The 19,556-nt window shown below is 36.4% G+C and overlaps 1 protein-coding gene across 3 annotated transcripts in view; it reads left to right on the top strand.

Moving 5' to 3' along the window:
* The first annotated feature begins 989 nt into the window (after positions 1-989).
* Positions 990-19,556, top strand: part of MICU1 (mitochondrial calcium uptake 1) — a 246,858-nt gene continuing 228,291 nt past the window's right edge. For all 3 annotated transcript variants that reach the window (XM_076010083.1, XM_012762546.3, XM_012762541.3), the window contains exon 1: positions 990-1,109. The gene's annotated coding sequence lies outside the window, so the exon portion shown is untranslated. The remainder of the gene's footprint in view (positions 1,110-19,556) is intronic.

The raw sequence follows: 19,556 nt of genomic DNA, 5'->3' as shown, positions 1-19,556 counted from the left end.
ACACAGATTAAAGAATACTGTCTAAGAATCCAGACGTTAGAGTCCTTCAGATGTGTGTGTGTCCTAGCTATAGCATTTACTGCTTTACCTAAGGGTCTTAGCTTGCTTCCCTTCCTGCAAATGAATAAAAATAGTATCCATCCAGCACAGTGGTTGTAAAAAAACACTAAGCTGTATGTAAAGTGCTAGCATAAAGCCATGAACACAATAAATTGTTCTCATGTTAATGGATAGGGAGGGTCCTCTGAGAAGAAATGGAGAAAATAGTTGATTTTGCTTACTTCGCAATTTAACCCAGTGATAATTTTGTCTGCCTTTTGTTTCCAGGGCTGTTGCCTTTTCTACTGCTCTAAGTAAATTCTTGAAAAAAAATTTATTTGAAAGTTTTCTGGTATCATAATCATAATATTTTCATTCTATTTCCACAGCAGAAGAGAAAGGCTCCTTTCCTATTCCCACTTCGGATAAAACCACATTCTTTGGGGGAAAAACATGTTTTAAGTACGTTAGGGACTAAACTCTGCAATAATGTTAGTCTGCAAATAAAACACTTGAAAAATCCATACTATAGAAAGTGGTGGGGAACTTTCTAAATCCACAAAAAGTTCAAGGTTATGAAGTAAGAAAATCGTACCACAAGTTTAAACCTAAACGCAGTTGCAAAGAAACAATTCCCAACTCACTGTGGTCCAGCTTTCTTTTCACTGACTCTTTTTTTGCTTAGCCAGCACGAAAACGGGTACCAAGCAGGCGTCAGAGGGCACAACAAATTTTTAAAATAGATTTCTATGTCTTTCGTGGAGGAGAAAAAAAACCGGAGCAAACCCCTGAGGGCTTCTGGGAACTCCACAGCTTTCCCGCCTAAAAGGTGAGGGGGCGGGGCCCGGGGCTGGGGCGTGACGAGTTGCTTCCCTTACTCCTCCCCCTCCTCTTTCTTCATGCCCCTCCCACACCTATTTCACCACGATCCCGACAGGCTCAGCGGCGAGAAGAGTCACGTGACGGTGGGCGGGGGAGGTGGAAGCTTTTCTCCGCTGCTGCTTCGTTTCTATGGTTGTCCGAAGTGGGCGGCTGTGACCGAGGAGCTGGTGGAGCTGGAGCGTGGACGGGTGAGTCTTGGACTGTGAAGGGTGTGAGGAGACAGCAATTTAGGGAAGGCGAAGGGGAAGGCGGTGGCGAAATAATATTAGCGACCTGGGCTCCGAGGCCAGCTGTTTGTCAGCTCCAGGGCTCCGGCAACTTGTCAGGTCTAGCGGGATACCTTACTCTCCCTGATGCGCTCAGCTCCTGGTGAGCGCTTGCTCCCCATCCTCCGCTTTCCTTCGCCTCACTACGTCCCGTCTCCCTGTCCCAAGAGAACTTCTCCCAGTACCGGGTTCCCAACTTGGGCGCCGACGTTTCACTCCTCGCGAGCGACCGGGGCACACAGGTAGCTTTGATTGGCTCTCCTGGAATTTTGGATGTGGTTGGCAGTAAGTGGGGAAGTTTACAGATGGATTTCTGATAGGGACAAATATTAGTCACCTAATCGAAAAAAGAAGTGGAAAATCAAAGGAGCAATACAAAGTACAGCCTTCTCGAATGGTTTAGTTTTTATCTTTTCCAGCACCTTCCCGTTCTCATCCTCCCTCTCAAGTTTCCTTCTCACCATCCCCTCCTGGCCCACCATATGATGTTTTGAGAAAGAGCCAGATGTCACTGGCCATTGTGAATAGGAGGAGAGTTTAGACTGGACGGTTCTTTACGTTGCTATCTGTGTAATCTTGTGGTTCATGGTTTCTTTACCTTCTGTTTTAGATGCCTAAAAAATACTGTGGGTATTAGTAAATATAAGTAGAATAAATATTTTATAGCTAAGGGACTAGGGTAAAGTATTTTATTTTCCCTGTGGTACTTTGGAAAGATCCATTTTCTTCCTGTTCTTTATAGATAATTTCTATTACACATTTTTTTTGGGTGGCTTTTTAAATATACCTTCATTTATGTTAAAGCGTCCTTTGGGTCATGAGCCGAAGTGATCTAGCAGTATAAGAAAGGCATTTGCAGATAAGGTGAGAAAAGTTTGGAGTTTTTAGCTTAGGAGAGTTTAGGCTTCATTGAACTGTACATCAAATTAAAAAAAAAATCAGCATCTTGAGGCAAAGATGTTGGTCAGGATGACCAACCCACTGTCTTTCTGGTGTGAACAAGGTAATGAGCTTGTTGAATATTGCCTTATCTTAAAAACTTTAGAACTTACTGCCACTTGTCTGTGAGAAGGTGGCTCTGGCCTTTGACTGCTGCTCTTCGTCCCTACCCTGGATAGGTCCCCGATGATCTCTTCCACTTAAGAACAACATCATTCTGACTACCTAATTATATCAAGAAAGTATTGACAACCAGAAGAGACCACCAAAAAAAAAAAAGAAAAAAGTCATTGACACCTTCTAAGTGTCCTTACTAAGGATCATAAAACACAAAATAATAATATTAAAAAGTGAAGATGCAGGAGTGGGTTGTGTGTGCTTGGGGAGAAAGGGAAAGAGTGATAGAAACCATATAATAAAAGCAAGAGAACAAAAATGTTTATTGCTATCTTCCTTTATAGAGTATTTGCTATATTTAGTAGATGCATTACATTCCTAGGGGGTGCAACTTGAGACTGACTTTCTTGTATTTAAGAATAAAACAGTGGTTTGCAGTTTCTTCCATAATGCAATATTATATAAAATAATTATAACTGAAATATTTAACTGGTCAATTCCTTCAAATCATACATTATTCAGAATTGTAGGACTAACATAATTTATAACTTTATAAAATCTAAGTTTGCCACCTTTAATCTTTACAGTACCTCTTGAACAATTTTTTATAATGGCTGTAGCACTTGCTGAACATTAACCACTTTTTTCCTTGCAGAGTTTTGAATATATCCCTTTTTAAGTGAGAAAAAAATTTTTAAAAAGGGTTTACTCACAACTTTTTTTTTCCACCCATATTTTTAAAGTGAAAATAGCTTTATTTTGTGCCGGGGGAAAAAGGTGATGTTCTGTCTTCTTTGGTAAATTATGAGAAAATTGTTAATGCTTTTAAGACATTAAATGTGAATATCTGCGTATATTTGAGAAGAAAACTCAGGGGTAGTATTTTTAAATGTTTTAAATTTACTATTATAAATGTCATATGTGCTTATTTTTGAAAAATGGAAACATTATAGAAAATATAACATGGAAAGTCAAAATCCTAATTTATCTTTTCCAATACTACCAGGTAACCCTAGATCCCTTTGCATATTTGGATATCAATGTGGAAAAGTAGTTAAGACTTTGGAGTCAGACTCTCTGGGAAAGATGGTAGTAATAGTACTAGGCCTACATCCTGAGAAACCCCAGAAGAAAGAGAACTCCCCTTTCTCTACTATTTTAGCAAACTATGGTAGTCTCCTTGGCCTGAGTTAGTCTTTGCCCATTCTAGAGACGGTCCCTGTGATCAGATTGATGGAATGCTTATGTGGGCAGGCTTGGATTTTCTTTCCACCCTGACGTGGGGTGGTGAGAGATGTGGTTTCGAACCACTTGAATTAAGGGTGGGTGACAGATAGTTTCTAAAGGAAAATTGAGGTGTTACTTCCTGGAGAAGGGAAAATGGTTGCTGGACAGGCAAAAACAATAGGTGTTCACTAAAATAATTTTCATGTGTTTGTTTTTTTTGTTAAAGGTATTTGTTTTCCTTTTGCAATATACATTAATTGTATTTACAGTTTATGTTGATTTTTTTCCTATTTAATAATTCTTTTTTTCTTTTCTCTACCACTGCATATGTGTTCAGATTTTTTTCTTTATTAATGTCTATTATTATAGAACTTGAAATTTATACTCTTCCAGTGTGTATATTTGTATTGTAATTACATGTGTAGTACTTTTGCTCTGGAGTATTCAGGTTTTATAACTTTAAATATATTGTGTGTTTGGCCTTTGTTAAAATTGATTATTGATATTTTTATTACTATGAGTAATCTTGATTAATCAATTGCAGTTTATAAATAAAATGTAGTTTAGTAAGTAAAATGTTTTAAATATTTAAATATATAGTCAATATGATTAAATGTTAGGTTCTTTTTATTATGTTTAAAAATCTGTTATTTTTAAAATCACTTCATTTTGAACATTGTATGTAAAATAAGTCACTATAATTTTCACTAATTGCTGTTACTGGGTATTAACTTTAAAACTATAGTTAACTATAGGTTTTATTCTGGTTTATATATTTTTTTTTTTTTTTGAGACAGAGTCTCGCTTTGTTGCCTAGGCTAGAGTGAGTGCCGTGGCGTCAGCCTAGCTCACAGCAACCTCAAACTCCTGGCTCAAGCAATCCTCCTGCCTCAGCCTCCCAAGTAGCTGGGACTACAGGCATTCGCCACCATGCCCGGCTAATTTTTTGTATATATATTAGTTGGCCAATTAATTTCTTTCTATTTATAGTAGAGACAGGGTCTCGCTCTTGCTCAGGCTGGTTTCGAACTCCTGACCTCGAGCAATCCGCCCGCCTCAGCCTCCCAGAGAGCTAGGATTACAGGCGTGAGCCACCGCGCCCGGCTGGTTTATATTTTTATTCATTATTTTGATGGTTCATCATATTTTGAGAGAAAATATAATTGAAGCAGTATATTGTGTCTTGTATTCAATTGAAAAAAATGTCAACAGCTCACCTCAATGGATATTTGAACTTTAATTACTAGCATTGGTGGCACAGGCTTTAGTTTAGACAGACAACTATATTCTAAAATGCAACTCCACTTCTTAATGTTCAGTAATTACTTAATCTTTCTGAACTTGAGTTTATTCCATTTGTAAAATGGAAATGATAATGCCTGTCTCACAGGAGTCTTGGGAGGATTAAATTAATTAGTATATGTCAAGTTCTTGGGATGTGGTGGGTTCTTATTAAATGTAATTGTTAATAAACAGCAATAACAAAAATAATGCCTAAAAGGATCTTATTTTCCCAATTTCAAAATGTTTGGCCCAGGGAGTTTAATATATAAAGGTGTCTGAGGAATTAACTAGATTGTTCTTCCACTTGTCTTGATTTTAGCAGGTTGTAAAATTCCATATTGCATATGTGTTAGTAAACTGGAAGATTTGGTTAAGCTACATAATTATTAATGGAGTGTCCACATATTTGAAAAATGCCTAATCCAAGTATGATAACTATTAGGCTGAGAGAATATATTGAGAAAGTTTTATATGAACACTGAGTTTAGTATAATATTACATGGACGGTAGCATGATTCTTTACAAGAGGAGCTATGGATTGAGCACCTGGGAAGTTCAAATCAGAATTCATGGTTACTTTTGGTAATAGGCAGAAAAGATAAAAATGGTTTTGTTTTTATTTTTAAGGGTAAGGTTAGGGTAATATTCCTGTGAAGAAGTAATGCTTTGAGAATATAATAGTAGTAGATACTTGTGGGTAGAAGAGCCAACAGTTTAGGATGTTGGTTGAAAAAACAAAAAGGGCAACTGTGGAATTAGACAACTATGAGAAGTGATTGACATTAAATATAATTAATGATCTGATACTGGCAAGTTAAATATTGCCTCATTAGGGGATAGGTGTTTTAGCCCTGTTTATGAGAAAAGAAATGGCCAGAAGTATATTAATCTTTTTTTCCCCAAATTATTTTTCCCTAAACTAACAGGGTGATCAGTTTTTTGCAAATTGTGAACATTTCCTAGACTAACTAATATTAAGTTCAAAGTGAGTGTTACTATGATAAAATTGAAACTTTAGTGTAATCGTTGAGAAAGATATCCTCATCATTCATGTCAAGCATACAAATAATTTGATTTCCCATCGAAGTATTTAATGTTGCTCATTTAAAACTTAAAGTATCTAGTCCAATAACCTTTCTTGTTCAGAGTTGGACAATTACTTGGTGTCTGTTATAAGCACAACTTGTAATTTAGATTTTGCTTTTTAAAGTTTGTTAAGTGTGGAAATTAAATTAGCAAGCTATTTTTTTCCCTTTAAAAAAAAATAAACATCAATACTTTGCCTACTGTCCTACTAGGATTGAGTCAGCACCATGTAACATGTCACCTAAAGGATATTAGAATCTAGCTCTAATGTATCTTTCTTCCCTTCCTATTTCTTGCCCCATGTTTTAGTCACAATGAAATACTTTTTTCTCCCCCTACAAGTCATGTCTTTTTGTGTCTTTATGCCTTTGCAAGGCTGTTTGTTGTACTTAGAATGATTATCCTGCAGTTCCCCCTACCCCCCTAAATCTGTGGTCCATGGAAAAATTGTCTTCCATGAAACTGATCCCTGGTGCCAAACAGGCTGGGGACGGCTGCTGTATACTATCCTTCCATCTCCCAACTATTGAGCTACTGTTCATCTTTTATTTTTAATTTTTATCTTTTTTAAAGAGACAGGGTCTCACTATGTTGCCCAGGTTGGACTTGAAGTCCTGGGCTTAATTAAACAATCCTCCTGTCTCAGCCTCCTGAATAGCTGGGATTACATGTGTGCCACTGGGCTCAGTTTACTATTCATCATTAAACCAGATTAATGAGTTGTTCAATATGTAAAACCTCCCTCCATTTTCAGGTAGTTATTTTTCTTGCTGGCTCTTATAATTTATTTTGCCTGTTTACAATATTCTTCTTACTTTGTGAAGCATTTGAATGCATTTTCTGTGGGATCGAGTGATTCTTTGTACAGAAACTGAGTCTATTCATCATCATATACTGAGCACCTAACGGAGTGCTGTCAAGTATTATGTTCAAAGCATGTTTGGTAAAAACATGAATATATAAGATATTTCAGCTGCTTTAAAAATCAGGATATATTAAAAGATGTAATCCAATAGATTCTGTACTCTGTAACCTTTATCAGTATATTTAGAGAATCTACCAGATACATCTAGAAAATTCCATCTGCACATTCTACCACACTTCAACAAACATGAAAGTACTGGAGGGAGAAATGAAAATGTGTTCCATTCTTCAAGGAACTCACAGTCTAGTGGTAGGGACAGACAGATGAATTGATAATTATAATTTACATTTAAGCTAATTAAAATAAAAAATTCAGTTTCTCAGTTTTACTACACACATTTCAGATACTCAATATTTATATATGGATAGGAGCTACTGTATTGAACAGTACAGATATAAAATATTTCTGTCATCGCAACATGTTCTATTTGGCAGAGATGTTATAGAACATTATAAATAAATTTGAATCTGCATTTTCTAGTTTGAGATGCCATTAATTTTCATTTCAATCATGTTACTTTTTCAAATAAAATTTGCTTTTAGATTTGGAAATTGTGTTTTTTAAAAATTAAGTGGAATCTATTATATTTCAAATAAAGTAGCATTGTAAATTTTCTCAGATTGGTAGCCTGTGATAACATTTAAACTAAGCAGTTTCAGAATTTGATTTTTGACTTAAGCATTGATATTATCTGATTTCTATGCTAATAATTCCTGGTATGGTATTCAAGCATACTGGTTAAGAGCAGTGCCATTGGGCTCAGAGAAACCTCCCTCTGCCATCTACTGGCTATGACCTTATGCTAATTTTTTAACAGCTTGGAGCTTTGGTGTTCTCAGAGAAATGGAAGTAATAATAATATTTACTTCAGAAGGTTATTGAGAACTAAAAAAGTTAATGGATATCAGGTACTAAGCAAGTACCCCTCACAGAGTTGTGTTCATAAAATGCTAGCATTAAAGAGAGTTTGAACTACCAATTGTTAAAAAAAAATTTTTTTTAGAAAGTTGGGGAAATTGGAATAATGACTGAGTTTTAGATCATAATAAGGAATTGTTAAGTTTGTTAAGTATAACTGAAAATCATGTGGGAAAAAAGTCCATATTTTTTAAGAGACATACTAAAACATGTAGCAGTGAAATGATATGATATCTGAATTGCTTTAAAATAATGCAGAAAAAGAAGATTAAAAAGGACAAAAAAAATTGGTCTTCTATTTCTGGTGAAGAAGGAATAATAGGGACAAGATTTACCTTCCTACCTAAAATAGCTAAAAAAAGCAGACAAAATATATAAAACAGTGGTCATTGTATAGAGTCTCTTAAGATTTTGCCTCAGTGGTGGGGTAAATTAGATTTAAAATATGTGCTACTCTGGCCTAGCCTGACAAAGCTGAAAAGCAATACCTGAAAGGGTTGAACTATTTCCAAGTAATTTAATCATGTTCCAGAATAAAGTTCAAAAATAGTTATGGAAATATAAAAATACCCAGTACACAGGCTAAAATTCACAATATCTGGCATCCAATCAGAAATTACTAGGCATGCAAAGAAGTAGGAAAATCTGACTCATAATGATGAGGAAAAAAATCAGGACCAAAACAAAAGTGACACAGATCATAGAATTAGTACTTAGTATACTGTTTTTATATCTATATTCCATATGGTCGAGAAACTAAAAGATTGAATATGTTAAATAAAGATATAGAAGATGCAAAAAGATCTGAATAAAACCTTCAGAGATGGAAATTACAATGTCTGAGATGAAAAATACCCTTGATGGGATTAGTGGTAAATTAGATATCAGAGAAGAAAGCCTACGCCAAGACACATGAAGTATACAAAATAATCTCTACAGAATTCTTGCCAAAAATACTTAAATTTGACTCTGATCTAGCCTTTAGATGTAACTTCAAGTTTATAGGAAATAAAGGGAATAGAGAAACAATTTATAACACACAACTGGGAAGCAATCAGACATATCTACAATGTGAGAAATGCTGCAGTATATTTATCCTGTTCTCTTCAGATATTAAGGTTGTACTATGATTGTACAACATGGTGATGAATGTGTATGTCACTAAATTGTATGTTTAAAAGTGGCTAAATGGTAAATTTTTATTATGTGTATTTTACTACAATTTTTAAAAAAATTACCATTTTAATAATTTTCAAGTATATAATTGCATTAACTACATCCACATTTTCATGCAACCATTACTAATATTCTCTTTCAGAACAACTTCTTACTAAATTGAAAGTGCATACTCATTAAACATTAACTCCTCATTTTCCTCTTTGTCTAGCCTCTGGCAACCACCATTCTAATGTTTGTGTCTGTGATTTGACTATAGTACTTCATATAAGTGAAATCACACAGTATTTGTCTTTTTGTAACTGGCTTCTTTCACGTAGCATAGTGTCCTCAAGGTTCATCCATGTTGCAGCATAAGCAGAATTTCCTTCCTTTCAAATGCTGAATAATATTCTTTATATATATGTATTACATTTTTCTCATCCATTCATCCATTGATGGACACTTGGGTTGCATCCACATTTTGGCTATTGAGAATAATGCTGCTTCGAGCATGGCTGTGCAAATATCTGTTTGAGTCCCTGCTTTTAATTCTTGGGATATATACCCGTAAGTGTAATTACTGGATCATATGGGAATTCTGTTTAATTTTTGAGGGGCTGCTGTCATTTTTCCATAGTGGCTACACCATTTTACATTCCCATCAGCAGTGCACAAATGTTCCAATTTCTCCACATCATTTTGAACACTTTTTTCTTATTTTAAATAGTCGTCATTCTAATGGGTGTGGATAAATTTTACATTATATATTTTAACACATAAAAATACAGATGCGAGGGGAGAAAAAGGTGTGTGGAGAAACTATTCCAGGTTAAGAGAAACAAAACCAAAGATAATGCATGATATTTGTATGGATCCTGGTTTGAAAAATCAGCTATAAATTTTGGGAACATTTGTATATGTCCTAGTATTATAGGATATTAGGTAATTATTGTTAATTTGAGTAAGTTTGATAATGGTATTGTAGTTATGTAGGAAAATACTAAAATATTTAGTGTTAAAGTGTTATGATATCTGCAGCTTACTTTGAAATGGTTCAATGTGAAAAAATTCAAAATAACAACAAAGAAAATAAAATACCTAGGAATATATTTAACTAAGGAGGTACAAGACCTCTACAGGGAGAACTATGAAACACTGAAGAAGGAAATAGCAGAGGACGTAAACAGGTGGAAGAATATATGCTCATGGGTCGGCAGAATAAACATTGTTAAAATGTCTATACTACCCAAAGTCACCTACAGAGTCAATGCAATCCCTATCAAAATACCATCATCATTTTTCACAGATATAGAAAAAATAATTTTACACTTAGTATGGAACCAGAGAAGATCCCATATAGCAAAATCAATCCTAGCCAATAAAAACAAAATAGGAGGTATCAATTTACCAGACTTCAGACTATACTACAAGGCTATCTTAATTAAAACAGCTTGGGATTGGCAGAAGAACAGGGACATTGACCAGTGGAACAGAACATAGAACCCAGATATAAAACCATCCTCATATAGCCAACTAATCTTCGACAAAGTGGACAAAAACGTACACTGGGGAAAAGAATCCTTATTCAATAAATGGTGCTGGGAAAACTGGATAGCCACATGTAGAAGACTGAAACAACACCCACACCTATCACCTCTCACAAAAATCAACTCACGCTGGGTAACAGACTTGAACCTTAGGTGTGAAACTATTAGAATTCTAGAGGAAAATGTTGGAAATACCCTTCTAGACATTGGCCTAGGGAAAGAATTTATGAAGAAGACCCCAAAGCCAATCACAGCAGCAACAAAAATAAATAAATGGGACCTGATCAGATTAAAAAGCTTCTGCACAGCCAAAGAAACTGTCAAGAGAGCAAACAGACAACCCACGGAATGGCAGAAAATTTTTGCAAGCTACACATCCGATAAAGGGCTGATAACTAGAATCTATTTAGAACTCAGGAAAATCAGCAAGAAAAAATCAAACAACCCTATCAAAACATGGACAATGGAAATGAACAGAAACTTCTCAAAAGAAGACAAAATAATGGTCAACAAATATATGAAAAAATGCTCAACATCTCTAATCATCAGGGAGATGCAAATCAAAACCACAATGAGATATCACTTAACTCCAGTGAGAATGGCCTTTATCAAAAAGTTCCCAAACAATAAATGTTGGTGTGGATGCGGAGAGATAGGAACACTCCTCCACTGCTGGTGGGACTGCAAACTAGTTCAGCCTCTGTGGAAAGCAATATGGAGATACCTGAAAGTGATAGAAATAGATCTACCATTTGATCCAGCAATTCCACTACTGGGCATCTACCCAAAAGATCAAAAGTCACTTTATGAAAAAGACACCTGCACTCGAATGTCTGTAGCAGCACAATTCATAGTTGCAAAGTTGTGGAAACAACCCAAGTGCCCATTAATTCATGAGTGGATTAATAAAATGTGGTAATATGCCATGGAGTACTATTCAGCTTTAAGAAACAATGGTGATATAGCACCTCTTGTATTTTCCTGGATAGAGCTGGAACCCATTCTACTAAGTGAAGTATCTCAAGAATGGAAAAACCAGCACCACATGTACTTACCAGCAAATTGGTATTAACGGATCAACACCTCAGTGGACATACAGGAATAACATTTATTGGGTGTCGGGAGAGGGAGAGGGGGAGGAGGGGATGGGTATATACAAACACAATGAGTGAGATGTGCAACGTTTGGGGGATGGTCACACTTGAAACTCTAACTCGAGGGGGTAGGGGAGGCATGGGCAATATATGTAACCTTAACACTTGTACCCCCATAATACGCTTAAAAAAAAAAAAAGGCTAGCCAGCTGGCTGGATGAAACAAATGTAGTGAAATGTTAATTGTTTGCTCTTGACAGTGCATATATGATGTTCATAATATTCTTTGAAATTTCCTGCATGTTTGAAAGTTTTAAATAAGGTATAAATGATATTAATCTCTTTTCAGAAAAAATCCATTTAAAAATTTATATTTATTGATTTTTAAAAATAATTTTTCTTTTTATTTCCTCATATTATGTGGGTACAAAGATTGTTAGGGTTACCTATATTGCCTCTGACACCCCTCCCCCACCCCACCATGCCAGAGCTTTAAGCATGTCCAACCCCCAGGTGGTGCACATTGTACCCATTATGTAAGTATACACCCTTCCCCTCCTCCTCCCTCCCACCTACCCTCCTCCTCCTGATAACAGGGTTTTTTTTAGACATTTTGGTTACATTGTATATCTTTGCCTCTCCCTAAAAAGGGTTAGAGGTAATTCCTTCCCCCCAACAATGTTCACCACATCCCTAGGATGTGGGTCTCCCCCCACCCCCGGAATCCCTGGTGAACACTACCACTGTTTGAGCACCATAGTTTTAATCAGTCAGTACCAATTTGATGGCGAGTAGATGTGTAGCCCATTTTCCAGACCCTTTGTCGGCTTGCTTTGTATAACGGGCTTAAGCTTAATCCAGGATAGCATAAACAGTGCTAGCTCACTGTTGTTTCTTAGAATTGCGTAATATTCCATGGTGAGCATATACCAAATTTTAGTTATCCACTCATGAATTGACGAGCACTTGAGTTCTTTCCATGACCTTGCAATAGTGAATTGTGCTGCCATAAATATTCGGGTGCAGATGTCTTCATAATAGAATGTCTTATGTTCTTTTAGGTATATGCCCAACAATGCTATTGCTGGATTGAATGGTATTTCTATTTCTAGCTGTTTGAGGTATCTCCAAATTCTTTTCCACAAAGGTTGCACTAATTTGCAGTCCCACCAGCAGTGTAAGAGTATTCTTGTCTCTCCACATCCCTGCCAGCATTTGTTGTTTGGGGATTTCTTGATACAGGCCATTCTCACTGGGGTTAGGTGGTATCTCATTGTGGTTTTGATTTGCATTTCTCTGATGATTAGAGATGTTGAGCATTTTTTTTATGTGTTTGCAGGCCATTATTCTGTCTTCTTTGGAGAAGTTTCTGTTCATTTCCATTGCCCATTTCTTGATGGGGTTGTTTGATTTTTTCTTGTTTATTCTTTTAAGTTCTAGATAGGTTCTTATTATTAGACCTTTATCAGAAGTGTAGAGAGCAAATATTTTATCCCACTCTGTGGGTTATCTATTTGCTCTAATGATAGTTTCCTTGGCTGTGCAGAAACTTTTTAATTTGATCAGATCCCATTTGTTTATTTTTGATGCGGCAGTGATTGCCTTGGGGGGTCTTCCTCAGAAATTCTTTGCCTAGACCAATATCTTATAGGGTTTTCCTAACATCTTCTTCTAGGATTCTTAAGGTTTCATGCCTTAGGTTTAAGTCTGTTATCCATCTTGAATGAATTTTTGTGTGAGGTGAGAGAATTTTGTGAGATCCTGATTCGCTCTTCTGCATGTTGCTAACCAGTTTTCCCAGCACCATTTATTGAAGAGAGAATCTTTTCCCCATTGTATATTTTTGTCTGCTTTATCAAAGATTAGGTTACCATATACTGATGGTTTCATCTCTGGTATCTCAGCTCTATTCCAGATATCGATGCCTCTGTTCTTGTGCCAGTACCAGGAATTTATATTTGTTTTTATAAATAATTTTTTTTTAATCTTTAACACTTCTAGTTTCTCTTCTTTATGCGTTTTGTCTCCTGGATACTTCATCTTTAATTTTTTTTTTTACCCTTTGTATGTAATTAGTGTGCATTTTAGGAAGAGATTTTTTTGTCATCATCACTAGTAGTATATGCATTCTTCATGTATACCCCAACTTTTGAAGGAGCAATTCAGCTTTTAAAGCTTTGGCATGACTCCCATTACTTCTTAACCTAGAGGTTTTAATATTATGCCCTATAGCAGCGGTTCCCAACCTTTTTGGCACCAGGGGCTAGTTTAATGGAAGACAATTTTTCCACAGATGGGGATGTGGGGGTGGTTTCACAATTCAAGCATGTTATATTTATTGACTAGTCTGACTTCTCTACTAATGATAATCTGTATTTGCAGCCGCTCCACCCCTGATCATCAGGCATTAGATTCTCATAAGGAGCGCACAACCTAGATCCTTCGCATGCTCAGTTTACAGTAGAGTTCAAGCTCCTGTGAGAATGCTGCTGCTGATCTGATAGGAAACAGAGCTCAGGTCATGATGCAAGGGTTGGGGAGTGGCTGTAAATACAGGTGAAGCTTCATGTGCCTGCTGCTCACCTCCTCCTGTGCGGCCCAGTTCCTAACAGGCCATGACCTGGTACTGGTCTGGGTACCTGGGGGTTGGGGATTTCAGCTCTATAGGAAAATGGCTACTAACTCATAAATTATTTTTTTCTTAACCACATATTTGCTTTAGGCTCAGAGTTGAGTCTCTGGCCAACTCCTAAATACTATATGTATTAAGAGTCATGAAGTGCCATTTTTTGGTTAAGAAGGTAGATGGCAGACTCTTTAGCTTGATTGTGGGAAATGTGGGGTCCTATAAGAAATTAAATATTCTAACCTAATGAATCTAGGGTTTTGTTTAAGCCTGATAATTATTAATAGTTGGTTTTCCGAATATTAAACACACCTGGATTTATTTCAGTAGCAAAGCATGATAGAAGACAATTAGATAAGGCGTTGTTAGATCTGGTTTCTGTTTCCAATTTTGCTACTAACTAGCTCTGTGATCTTGATGAAGTTGTTTATCATCCTCTCTGGCTTGTTTCCTCACATTGAAATTTTGAAAACTTTTAAGGTCTCTTTCAATTCTAATATTCTCATATATCCTCCTTTAGTATATTTTTCTCAGTGTTTGAAGGCATTGGAGCAGACCATGCACTAAATCCTCTTGTCAAAATTGTGTGGGTTTCTTTCTTTTTTTTCCCCCTCATAGTTATTTTAACTCAGGACTTGCTTTCTTTTAATCTACAAAATCAATGACTTCCCAACTTTTCGTGGCAATAGGAACTCTTTCTTTGACTGAGAAATATATTAATATTTATTGCAATTCTTCCTTTGGCTAGTAAAATAGAATATGATGTATCATGTTGTACTTGATAGTCTCCATTTGCCTGTTTGTATTCACTCTCTAACCTTCTCTACTCTGATTTATGCCTCAGGAATCTGACTTTTATGAACCACATCCACAAGCTCTTTCCCTCTGGATTCCAGTAGGGTTTAGCCAAGACTAAAGGTAGAAGGAAAATAATGTCTGGGTATTTATTCCCTGGCTCCCTTTTTATTGGTTGATAATAGTTGTATTCTTCTGCTGAAAGCCACACAGCTCTTGTCAGATAGCTCTCTCCCAAAGCTGGAGCTACAGCTGACTGTGAGTTCTGACAACTACAGTTCTATGTTTCCTGGTCCATTAAGGCCTAGTAGCTTCCCACTGTTCTTAGGTTCAGGGTGCTTCACTATCTCTTGTGGGTTTTTGTTAACACTGCCCATATCCTTGTAAGCAGTCCTTTTATTAGATTCTCCCTAATTACACCATGCTTGGCAGTTTCTGTCTTCTTGTAATTTTAAATGTGAGGTAAATGATGAATAAATTACCATGTTCCTCATAATTTGGACTAGATAGCTTTTTCTTTTTAAAAAAATTGTAGTAAAACATACATAACATAAAAGTTACCATTTTAACCACATTTAAGTATACAATTCATTGGCATTAAGTACAATCACCATGTCATGCAACCATTGCCATGATGATCCATTTTCAGAACATTTTCATCATCCCAAGCAGAAGCTCTGTACCCATTAAACAATAACTTCCCATTATCCCTCTTCCCAGCCCTCGGTAATCATTAGTACACTTTCTGTCTTTGAATTTTACTATTTTAGGTACCTCATATAAGTGGAATCATATAGAATCTGTCCTTTGTTTTGTTTGTTTGTTTGTTGTTTATTTCTTTTTTTTCCAAAAGCAACGAGCTTTGAAAGGATTTGTCCTTTGAATCTGTTAACAAACCCACAATGGGAGTTCCCTCTGTCACATGGGCCACACAGCCAATTACTGAGACAATGAGGATTGTCAAACAAGAAAGGATTTATTATGGGGGATGCTTCATCCAGGAGGTGGGAGAAATGGACTTCCTCAAATCTGCTTCTCTGATGACAGGGTTAGGGGTTTTTCTGCAGGTGAAATGAATAATGCACGAGGAAGTGAGCATCATTACATGTTTGGGGTGGAGTGCAGGGCACAGGAGCGCAGTGAGGAATCATGCTAGTACATACATTGCCTGATCAAAAAGTGGTGGATAAGTCCCTCTCAGTATGGGGAGTATAGTAGTATAATGAGTTAGGGGTTAATATTGGTCATTCTTTCAGCCTTGTGTGCAGGTGGGATGCAGGGAATAGGCTGCTCAGCAGGTCTTTGGGCATGATCTGTGGTGAGGTATCACTTATCTTGTCTTCTCCAGACAAATAGCTGGTGTAAGGCTTTGTAGTTATCTCGTGGCTGCAAGAAAGTTCCTCCATTTCTGGGGGAAAAACTCAAAAGGGAATGCATCAGTGCAACAGAAAGTTACAAAGTTCTGGTCAGCAAATCTTACTGGCCTGGGAACTTGAAACATAAGAGAATTACAAAAAGGTGTTTTTGTTTGTGGAGCCAGTAACAAATCTATCCACATTGTAGCATGGAATATTCTTCCTTTTTAAGGGTTGAATAATATTCCATTGCATGTACATGCTGTTAAAAAAAACTTTACACAAATTAAATTGAACAGAGTTTAATCGAGCAAAGAATGATTTACAAATTGGGCAGCCTCCAGAACCAAAATGGCTTCAGAGTGACTCTAGGGCTGCCTCATGGTTGGATAGCATTTATGGACAGAAAGCTGTAGTGAAGTACAGAAACAGCTGGATTAGTTACAGCTGAGCATTTGCCATATATGAACTGGGTTTGAGTTGGCTGCCTGTGATTAACTGAAACTCAGCTGCTGTGATTGGCTGAGACTTGGCTACTTGTCACAAGAGTAGGTCTGTTTACACATCAAGTTAGGTTACAGTTCACTGTGTATGGAGAAACTTTTAGGCCTAACTTAAAATATGGATGCTTTAGGCCAAACTAACTTTTAAACAATACCACATTTTGTTTATTCATTCTTCTGTTGATGAATACTTGGGCTGTTTCCACTTTTTGGCTACTGTGAGTTATGCTGCTGTGAGAATAAGTATTTGTTTGATCCCTGTTCTTATTTCTTTTGGGTATATGCTTAGGAGTAGAATTGCTGCATAGTATGGTAATTCTATGTTCAACTTTATGAGGAGCCACCAAACTGTTTTCCACAGTAGCTGTGCTATTTTACATTCCCACAAGCAATGCACGAGGGTTCTGTTTTCTCCACATTTTCTCTACTACTTGTTATTTTCTGGTTTTTTTGTTTTTGGTAATAGATATTCTAATGGATGTAAATAGTATCTCATTGTGGTTTTGATTTGCTTTTATCTAATGACTAATGATGTCAAGCATCTTTTTATGTGCTTTTTGACTATTTGTCTTCTTTGGAGAAATGTCTATTCAAGTCCTATGCCTATTTTTCAATTGGGTTCTTTTCTTCTTTTCTTTGACTTTCCTTTCCTTATTTTTTTCTTTCTTTTCTTCCTTTCTTCTTTTTCTTTTCTTTATTTCTTCCTTTTCTTTTTTGACAGGGTCTTACTCTGTCTCCCAGGCTGTAGTGCAGTGGTGTGATCATAGCTCACTGCAACCTCAAAGTACTGAGCTCAAAGAATCCTCCTGCCTCAGCCTCTGGAGTAGCTGAGACTACAGGTGCACACCACCATGGCCAGTTAATTTTTTAATTTTTCTTGTAGAAACAGGGTCTCAATATGTTTCCCAGGCTGGTCTTGAACTCCTGGCTTCAAGTGACCTCCTGCCTTGGTCTCCTAAAGTGCTAGGATTACAGTTGTGAGCCACCACCCCCTGGTTCTTGATGGACTAGAAGTTTTTGAGTCAAAATATAAGGTTGCTTAGAAATGGCATAGTGATTACGTGGATTTGAAATTATATTTAGGTTACAAGAAAAGAATAAAAAAAGGTCTATTTCCTTGATTAGAATAATATAAAGGAAAAAACAGTGTGTTTAGGTAAAACAGTATACTCTTTCTTACAACACACAATAATTTAGACACTAGATGTGTGGATTTTTTTCCCCACATTAACTAATTCTCTGACACCAGCTGGGTGTCCTACCATTAAGTTTAATTCTGACACTAGCCACAGTTAGTGCAGACCCCCCCACAGGTTAAAGGTTAGGTCTCACTAGATTGCCCCCACTTTATTTTATTTTATTTTAATTATTTTAGAGCCACTGTCTTAGTCTGTCAACTGGGCAGAAGTGCAGTGGCCCAATCATAGCTCATTTTAACCTTGAACTTCTGGGTTCAAGCAATCTTCCTGCCTCCGCCTCCTGAGTAGCTGGAACTACAGCCGCCTGCCACTGTGCCCAGCTAATTTTTTTATATTTTTGCAGTGACAGAGTCTTGCTGTGTTGCCCAGGCTGATCTCAGACTTCTGGCCTCAAGCGATCCTTCCACTTTGGCCTCCCAAAGTTTTGGGATTATAGGTGTGAGCCACTGGGCCTGGCTAGCATCTTCTTATATTACCTTCAAATAAACATTTGTTCATAATTTGCTACATGTTAGGCATTGCACTCAACTTTAAAAAGTATTATCTCATTTAATTCTCATCATAGTCATTTGTGATGAGTGTTATTATGCCTGCTCTATGGAAACACAAAGTTGCAAGGTCAGGAATTGAACATAGTTCTGACTACAAAATTGATGGCCAGTAAGCGGTCAAGGTAGTTCAGATCTGCTATCCAGAACTAATTCATTAGCTAGATTACTTAAAATAAGACACTTAACTTTCTGGGTTTCAGTTTACTTAAACAAAACAAAATATGCAATAGCAACACATACTTATCTATGTGTTCAGTAGCACTTTCATCTTTGATCTTCTAATTTTGCTTTCATTAGGTCCCAAAGTTTGAAACAACATCTTCAAGTAAGCAAGGGAAAATTCTTTTTAAAAAAGTATTTGGGTAAATAGAAGTTGGAGTAAAGATTAAAAAAAAAAAAAAGGCCAGAAAATATCCTGTAAAATACCTAATATGGCTGTCAACCTAGCAGGTTTGTTTCTAGAAAGAACATAAATGTAGACACATTGTTATAAAAGAGTATCTATAAAGATGTCTGTTGTGAATGCTAAAAAAAATTCCACTAAAATTGTTATGTATATAGGAAGTGACTTCCTCTGGTATATATATATATATTCCTTACAGATTGGCCCATATTACTAATCAGTTCTTTGTTCAGTGAAACTGTGAGTAACATGTCATAGACTCACAGTTGAATTCTGACATGGAACTGTTATTACATTTTAATACAGGTTCCCCATTTTCCTTGACTGAAAATTGAGTATAGTGCAAAGAGAAAATATTCATAGGAACATTTACAGAGTTCTCTGCAAATGCAAGGTGGCATTCTTAAATATTGATTCCTTCTTTCTGTCTTCACATATCATTTCTATATTACAGTAGGATTTAGAGCTTTTAATTTAATAGAGAAGCCCATAAATATTCTAACTCTGTGTTCAGTGATGCATGTAGTACATTATAGTTGATCAATATTTTATATTCTTAAAATTTATTTTTCTGAGGGTCAGTCTCAGTCTTTTGAAGACCTTGGCTTAGTTAGTTCCTGCTTTTTTTCTTATATATTCCCA

This window comes from Microcebus murinus, chromosome 14 (genome assembly GCF_040939455.1).
Source record: "Microcebus murinus isolate Inina chromosome 14, M.murinus_Inina_mat1.0, whole genome shotgun sequence".
Lineage (NCBI taxonomy): Eukaryota > Metazoa > Chordata > Mammalia > Primates > Cheirogaleidae > Microcebus > Microcebus murinus.
This window is presented reverse-complemented; position numbering and strand designations above follow the sequence as displayed.